Source organism: Sycon ciliatum, chromosome 1 (genome assembly GCF_964019385.1).
Source record: "Sycon ciliatum chromosome 1, ocSycCili1.1, whole genome shotgun sequence".
NCBI classification, from domain to species: domain Eukaryota; kingdom Metazoa; phylum Porifera; class Calcarea; order Leucosolenida; family Sycettidae; genus Sycon; species Sycon ciliatum.
In genome coordinates, this window is record NC_088643.1 from 34,000,649 (window position 1) to 34,007,032 (window position 6,384).

The following is a 6,384-nucleotide window of genomic DNA, read 5'->3' on the forward strand; positions in this document are numbered from 1 at the left end:
CCTCAGGCGTAGTGTGCTTGACGACTTGCATGCTGCTCATCAAGGTCTCAACCGTACCAAGGCTCGTGCTCGCCAGGTGGTGTATTGGCCCCAGCTGTCCAACGACATTGACAATATTGTTCGCAGCTGCGCTGAATGCCGTCACCACGCACCTTCCCAAGTGAAGGAACCGCTGCTGGCAACTGAGGATCGTTGTCCTGCCCTCCCGTTTGAGAGCACCAGCGCGGATCTGTTCGAATGCCAAGGCTACCAGTTCCTGGTATACGTGGACCGCAAGACCGGCTGGCCCTGTGTTGCCAAGATAGGACGCACCGCCACCTCCGCTGACGTAGTCCGTGCGTTCCGAGGCTGGTTCGCGGATCTCGGTGTCCCAGCTGTCCTGACGACTGATGGTGGTCCGCAGTTTACAGCGCAGCGTTTCTCCGCCTTCTGTCAGCGTTGGCAAGTCCGCCACGTCAGATCCAGTCCGCATTACCCACAATCGAATGGCCATGCGGAGGCGGCTGTCAAGGCCATCAAATCTCTCGTGTACAAGACCACCACCAACGGAGACATTAATGTCGACGCCTTCCGTCGTGGCTTATTGGAATGGCGTAGCTCCGGTCAGAGCCCAGCGCAGGCCCTGTTTGGCCGCCCCCTGTCGTCATTCGTGCTTGCCCACCGGACCAGTTTTGCCCCAGCGTGGCAAGAAACCGCTGACGAAATCGACAGTCGTGCCTCTGCCCAGTCTGAAGCAGCCAGTCAGCACTACAACCAGTCTGCCCGTTCTCTGCCTGCCCTCCACCTTGGTTGCCCTGTGGATCTACAAGATCCCCGCAGCAAGTTGTGGAACGCCCGCGGTACCATTGTCGCCATTGGGAGCCACCGCGACTACATGGTCAAGCTTCCCAGTGGCCGAATATACTGGCGAAACCGTCGCTTTCTTCGTCCTGTTGTCTTGCCCGTCGCACCTGCACAGCCGATGCCTGCTACCCCCATCACTCAGCCTGCCCCGCCAGTCCGGCGCAGTCAGCGAAGCCGCCAACCCCCGTCTAGGCTGAATATTTCGAACACTCGTGGCCAAACTTATGATTAGCTGCCTGTGCGTCTTTCTGCCTTTTGCTGAGCTCAGCTATTTTCGTATTCAGTTATCTCTATCTGCTTTGCCGTCCTTTCTAGTTGGTATTAGATGCCTTGTTGTCATCTCAGAAGGGGCGTGAGATACATGTATGTAAATGTAATTGTTATATTTCTATCTCAGAAGGGACGTGATGTATCATGCTAGCTACTCATGTATTGCGCATGTACTTCAAGTTGTTATCACCCGCATAACGCGTATTGTTACGTTATACGCCTTGCTTCACGTGATTACGTCATGTCTCTATTGGACGCATGCACGCATCCATATTCTGGATTCATGTGTTCTTCTCCTTGCTCTTCTTCCTCACTTGAGAATGTAAATAATTAGTTTCTATTATCTTGTCACCAAACTAGTTCCTGTTGTCTAGTAGTAGTGGTGTGCATGAGAACATAACAGCTGTGAATAGTTTAGTCGCAAAGTAAAGATTCACGGGTAAAAAGCCCCAAACTTCTAGATAGTTTCTTTTTCAGCTTTCAGCAGCCCTGGGCGAGTTCTTTAGAGAAATGTGACTCTTTTTCATGGTGCTCTTGTCTATGTCCAGCTAACCAACGAGATGGGGATGGTCATTGTCATTTTCTGAGCTGCGAACGGGCAGAAAGGTGAGAAAATGTCGGATTTTGACCATTTGTGCTGACCTTTCAATTTCAACGTACCTCTCTATAACATGACCCAGCTGTAATTTCAGTGGTCGCATTGGTTTCATTTTTGGTTTGCTTGTAGGGCGCTGGCACCCGCATTCAGTGACCCAGAAAATTTGGCACTGCTGTGAATAGTTTAGTCGAAAAGTGAAGATTCACGGGTAAGAATCCCCAAACTTCTAGATAGGTTCTTTTTCAGCTTTCAGCAGCCCTGGGTGAGTTCTTTAAAGAAATGGGGCTCTTTTTCATGGAGCTATTTTCTATGTCCAGCTGCACAACGAGATGAGGATGGTCATTGTCATTTTCTGAGCTGCGAACGGGCAGAAAGGTGAAAAAATGTCGGATTTTGACCATTTGTGCTGACCTTTCAATTTCAACGTACCTATCTATAACATGACCCAGCTGTAATGTCAGTGGTCGCATTGGTTTGATTTTTGGTTTCCTTGTAGGGCGCTGGCACCCGCAGTCAGTGACCCAGAAAATTTGGCACTGCTGTGAATAGTTTAGTCACAAAGTGAAGATTTACGGGTAAAAAGCCCCAAAAATCTAGATAGGTTCTTTTTCAGCTTTCAGCAGCCCTGCGCGAGTTCTTTAGAGAAATGTGGCTCTTTTTCATGGTGCTCTTGTCTATGTCCAGCTAACCAACGAGATGAGGATGGTCATTGTCATTTTCTAAGCTGCGAACGGGCAGAAAGGTGAGAAAATGTCGGATTTTGACCATTTGTGCTGACCTTTCAATTTCAACGTACCTCTCTATAACATGACCCAGCTGTAATGTCAGCGGTTGCATTGGTTTTATTATTGGTTTGCTTTTAGGGCACTGGCATCCACAATCAGTGACCCTAAAAATTTGGCACTGCTGTGAATAGTTTAGTCGCAAAGTGAAGAATCACGGGTAAAAAGCCCCAAACTTCTAGATAGGTTCTTTTTCAGCTTTCAGCAGCCCTGGGCGAGTTCTTTAGAGAAATGTGGGTCTTTTTCTCGACGCTCTTGTCTATGTCCAGCTACACAACGAGATAAGGATGGACATTTTCATTTTCTGAGCTGCGAACAGGCAGAAAGGTGAGAAAATGTCGGATTTTGACCATTTGTGCTGACCTTTCAATTTCAACGTACCTCTCTATAACATGACCCAGCTGTAATTTCAGTGGTCGCATTGGTTTCATTTTTGGTTTGCTTGTAGGGCGCTGGCACCCGCATTCAGTGACCCAGAAAATTTGGCACTGCTGTGAATAGTTTAGTCGCAAAGTGAAGATTCACGGGTAAAAAGCCCCAAACTTCTAGATAGGTTCTTTTTCAGCTTTCAGCAGCCCTGAGTGAGTTCTGTAGAGAAATGGGTCTCTTTTTCATGGTGCTATTTTCTATGTCCAGCTACACAACGAGATGAGGATGGTCATTGTCATTTTCTGAGCTGCGAACGGGCAGAAAGGTGAGAAAATGTCGGATTTTGACCATTTGTGCTGACCTTTCAATTTCAACGTACCTCTCTATAACATGACCCAGCTGTAATGTCAGTGGTCGCATTGGTTTCATTTTTGGTTTGCTTGTAGGGCGCTGGCACCCGCATTCAGTGACCCAGAAAATTTGGCACTGCTGTGAATAGTTTAGTCGCAAAGTGAAGATTCACGGGTAAAAAGCCCCAAAATTCTAGATAGGTTCTTTTTCAGCTTTCAGCAGCCCTGGGCGAGTTCTTTAGAGAAATGTGACTCTTTTTCATGGTGCTCTTGTCTATTTCCAGCTACACAACGAGATGAGGATGGTCATTGTCATTTTCTGAGCTGCGAACGGGCAGAAAGGTGAGAAAATGTCGGATTTTGACCATTTGTGCTGACCTTTCCATTTCAACGTACCTCTCTATAACATGACCCTGCTGTATTTTCAGTGGTCGCATTGGTTTCATTTTTGGTTTGCTTGTAGGGCGCTGGCACCCGCATTCAGTGACCCAGAAAATTTGGCACTGCTGTGAATAGTTTAGTCGCAAAGTGAAGATTCACGGGTAAAAAGCCCCAAACTTCTAGATAGGTTCTTTTTCAGCTTTCAGCAGCCCTGGGTGAGTTCTTTAGAGAAATGTGGCTCTTTTTCATGGTGCTATTTTCTATGTCCAGCTACACAACGAGATGAGGATGGTCATTGTCATTTTCTGAGCTGCGAACGGGCAGAAAGGTGAGAAAATGTCGGATTTTGACCATTTGTGTTGACCTTTCAATTTCAACGTACCTCTCTATAACATGACCCAGCTGTAATTTCAGTGGTCGCATTGGTTTCATTTTTGGTTTGTTTGTAGGTCGCTGGCACCCGCATTCAGTGACCCAGAAAATTTGGCACTGCTGTGAATAGTTTAGTCGCAAAGTGAAGATTCACGGGTAAAAAGCCCCAAACTTCTAGATAGGTTCTTTTTCAGCTTTCAGCAGCCCTGGGTGAGTTCTTTAGAGAAATGTGGCTCTTTTTCACGGTCCTATTTTCTATGTCCAACTACACAACGAGATGAGGATGGTCATTGTCATTTTCTGAGCTGCGAACTGGCAGAAAGGTGAGAAAATGTCGGATTTTGACCATTTTGTTCTGACCTTTCAATTTCAAAGTACCTCTCTATAACATGATCCAGCTGTAATTTCAGTGGTCGCATTGGTTTCATTTTTGGTTTGCTTGTAGGGCGCTGGCACCCGCATTCAGTGACCCAGAAATTTGGCCCTGTTGTGAATAGTTCAGTCGCAAAGTGAAGATTCACGGGTAAAAAGGCCCAAACTTCTAGATAGGTTCTTTTTCAGCTTTCAGCAGCCCTGGGCGAGTTCTTTAGAGAAATGTGGCTCTTTTTCATGGTGCTCTTGTCTATGTCCAGCTAACCAACGTGATGAGGATGGTCATTGTCATTTTATAAACTGCGAACGGGCAGAAAGGTGAGAAAATGTCGGATTTTGACCATTTGTGCTGACCTTTCTCAGGTATAATAAGGTGATCATGTGTGTACAAAACTTGTATTGGTAATAACTTTGGCATCCATCAATATTTTTCAACCAAATTTTCTGTGTCGATACATTGGGTTAGTTTTCATCGATTTCCGATATCAAATTTCAAATAGGAGCCGAATGACGTCATCAGTGCTACTTTTTATGTTCAGATTTCAACCCAAAACGCGGAGAAAACGAAAAATAGTAAGGCCACAAATCCCGGTGGATTGGGTAGCTTTTGGGCCCTAAATAAAGGATATTGGTGGATATTGTACATAGATAACAACATTTCGCTGGAAACCAGTGTCGATTTGTTTTACCATACACACTGTACACATTTAGTATACAAAGCTGTCGTACCTCGGGGTCTGCTCAGACTCACCACCGCCAAGAACGGGTGTTTAGCATTGATATCCAGCACATTCCCGCTTGCTGGGATGTACAGCTAGCCAGTGCAACAGCTCTCATTCGCCAAAGACATTCCCCACGCTCCGCGTTTATGGAGGAAGCTGTCATTGCTGTTTCAAAATAGCCGACATTGTCTCCTACACACAAATGACTGTGCTGTACTGTACAATGTAGTGCATCACACTAGCTGTACTGTAGATCAACCGACCCGTGCACGCATGCACTTGAGTAGGGCACTTGACTCCCACGCACGATCGCGCTGGTCACAACTGAGTCTGTACGCGACTGTGCTCGTGTTGTTGTGTCTTGCAAGTGCTTTCTGTACTAGCTGTACAGAAACAAGGCAAGTGCAGTTTTCAGTGCATGGACTCGGCTACAGTACTAAAATATTTTGTGGAACAGACAAACCTTCTTTACGATCTTGGTCATTTTTCTCAATCGACTCTGTACTTCAAGCTAGATGTGTCCCGTGGGGTATTGCCCAACTAGAACTGGAGTCCTCACATGCCCCAGGTCGCGCCGAGCTAATCACTTTTGTCAGCAGAACTCCTGATCGCGACTCAACACATTTATTCTGTCCGATGTCATTCCCGCTGCGAGTGGGGAGCTTCATGCGCCCACGATAAAAAAGAACGTCATAATCTTTGAATCCTTCCCCAGAGAAAGCTACTCGAGCTCAAAACGTCACAGGACAATGGCCATGATAATGATTCTCGTGCAGATCGCGATGTGACTCGCCTGCAATCCTCCAAGCTCCAAGTGCTGCCAAAACAGACTGGAAAGAATTTTTCAAAAACAAGATTTAGAAAAAAAGCTGAGCGCTCGAGTGCGGCGAACACGGCCAAACGCCATGTTTTCCTTGGTAACATGACGTCAGCCGCATTATCACCATGGCGAGTTGCAGCGCTGATCTTGAAGTACAGCGGCACCAGAAAAGTGTCCTTATTCTACCTGAGTTCAATTTCTACGTACTTCTCTATAAAATGACCCAGCTGTAATGTCAGCGGCCGCATTGGTTTCATTTTTGGTTTGCTTTTAGGGCGCTGGCATCCACAATCAGTGACCCTAAACATTTGGCACTGCTGTGAATAGTTTAGTCGCAAAGTGAAGATTCACGGGTAAAAAGCCCCAAACTTCTAGATAGGTTCTTTTTCAGCTTTCAGCAGCCCTGGGTGAGTTCTTTAGAGAAATGTGGCTCTTTTTCATGGTCCTATTTTCTATGTCCAACTACACAACGAGATGAGGATGGTCATTGTCATTTTCTGAGCTG

The 6,384-nt window shown here is 46.4% G+C and overlaps 1 long non-coding RNA gene across 2 annotated transcripts in view; it reads left to right on the top strand.

The window, feature by feature from the left end:
• LOC135823832 (uncharacterized) overlaps positions 1–1,719 on the top strand; it is a 154,497-nt gene extending 152,778 nt beyond the window's left edge. For both annotated transcript variants that reach the window (XR_010554773.1, XR_010554774.1), the window contains exon 3: positions 1,662–1,719. This is a non-coding gene — a long non-coding RNA (uncharacterized LOC135823832). The remainder of the gene's footprint in view (positions 1–1,661) is intronic.
• The last annotated feature ends 4,665 nt before the right edge of the window (positions 1,720–6,384 follow it).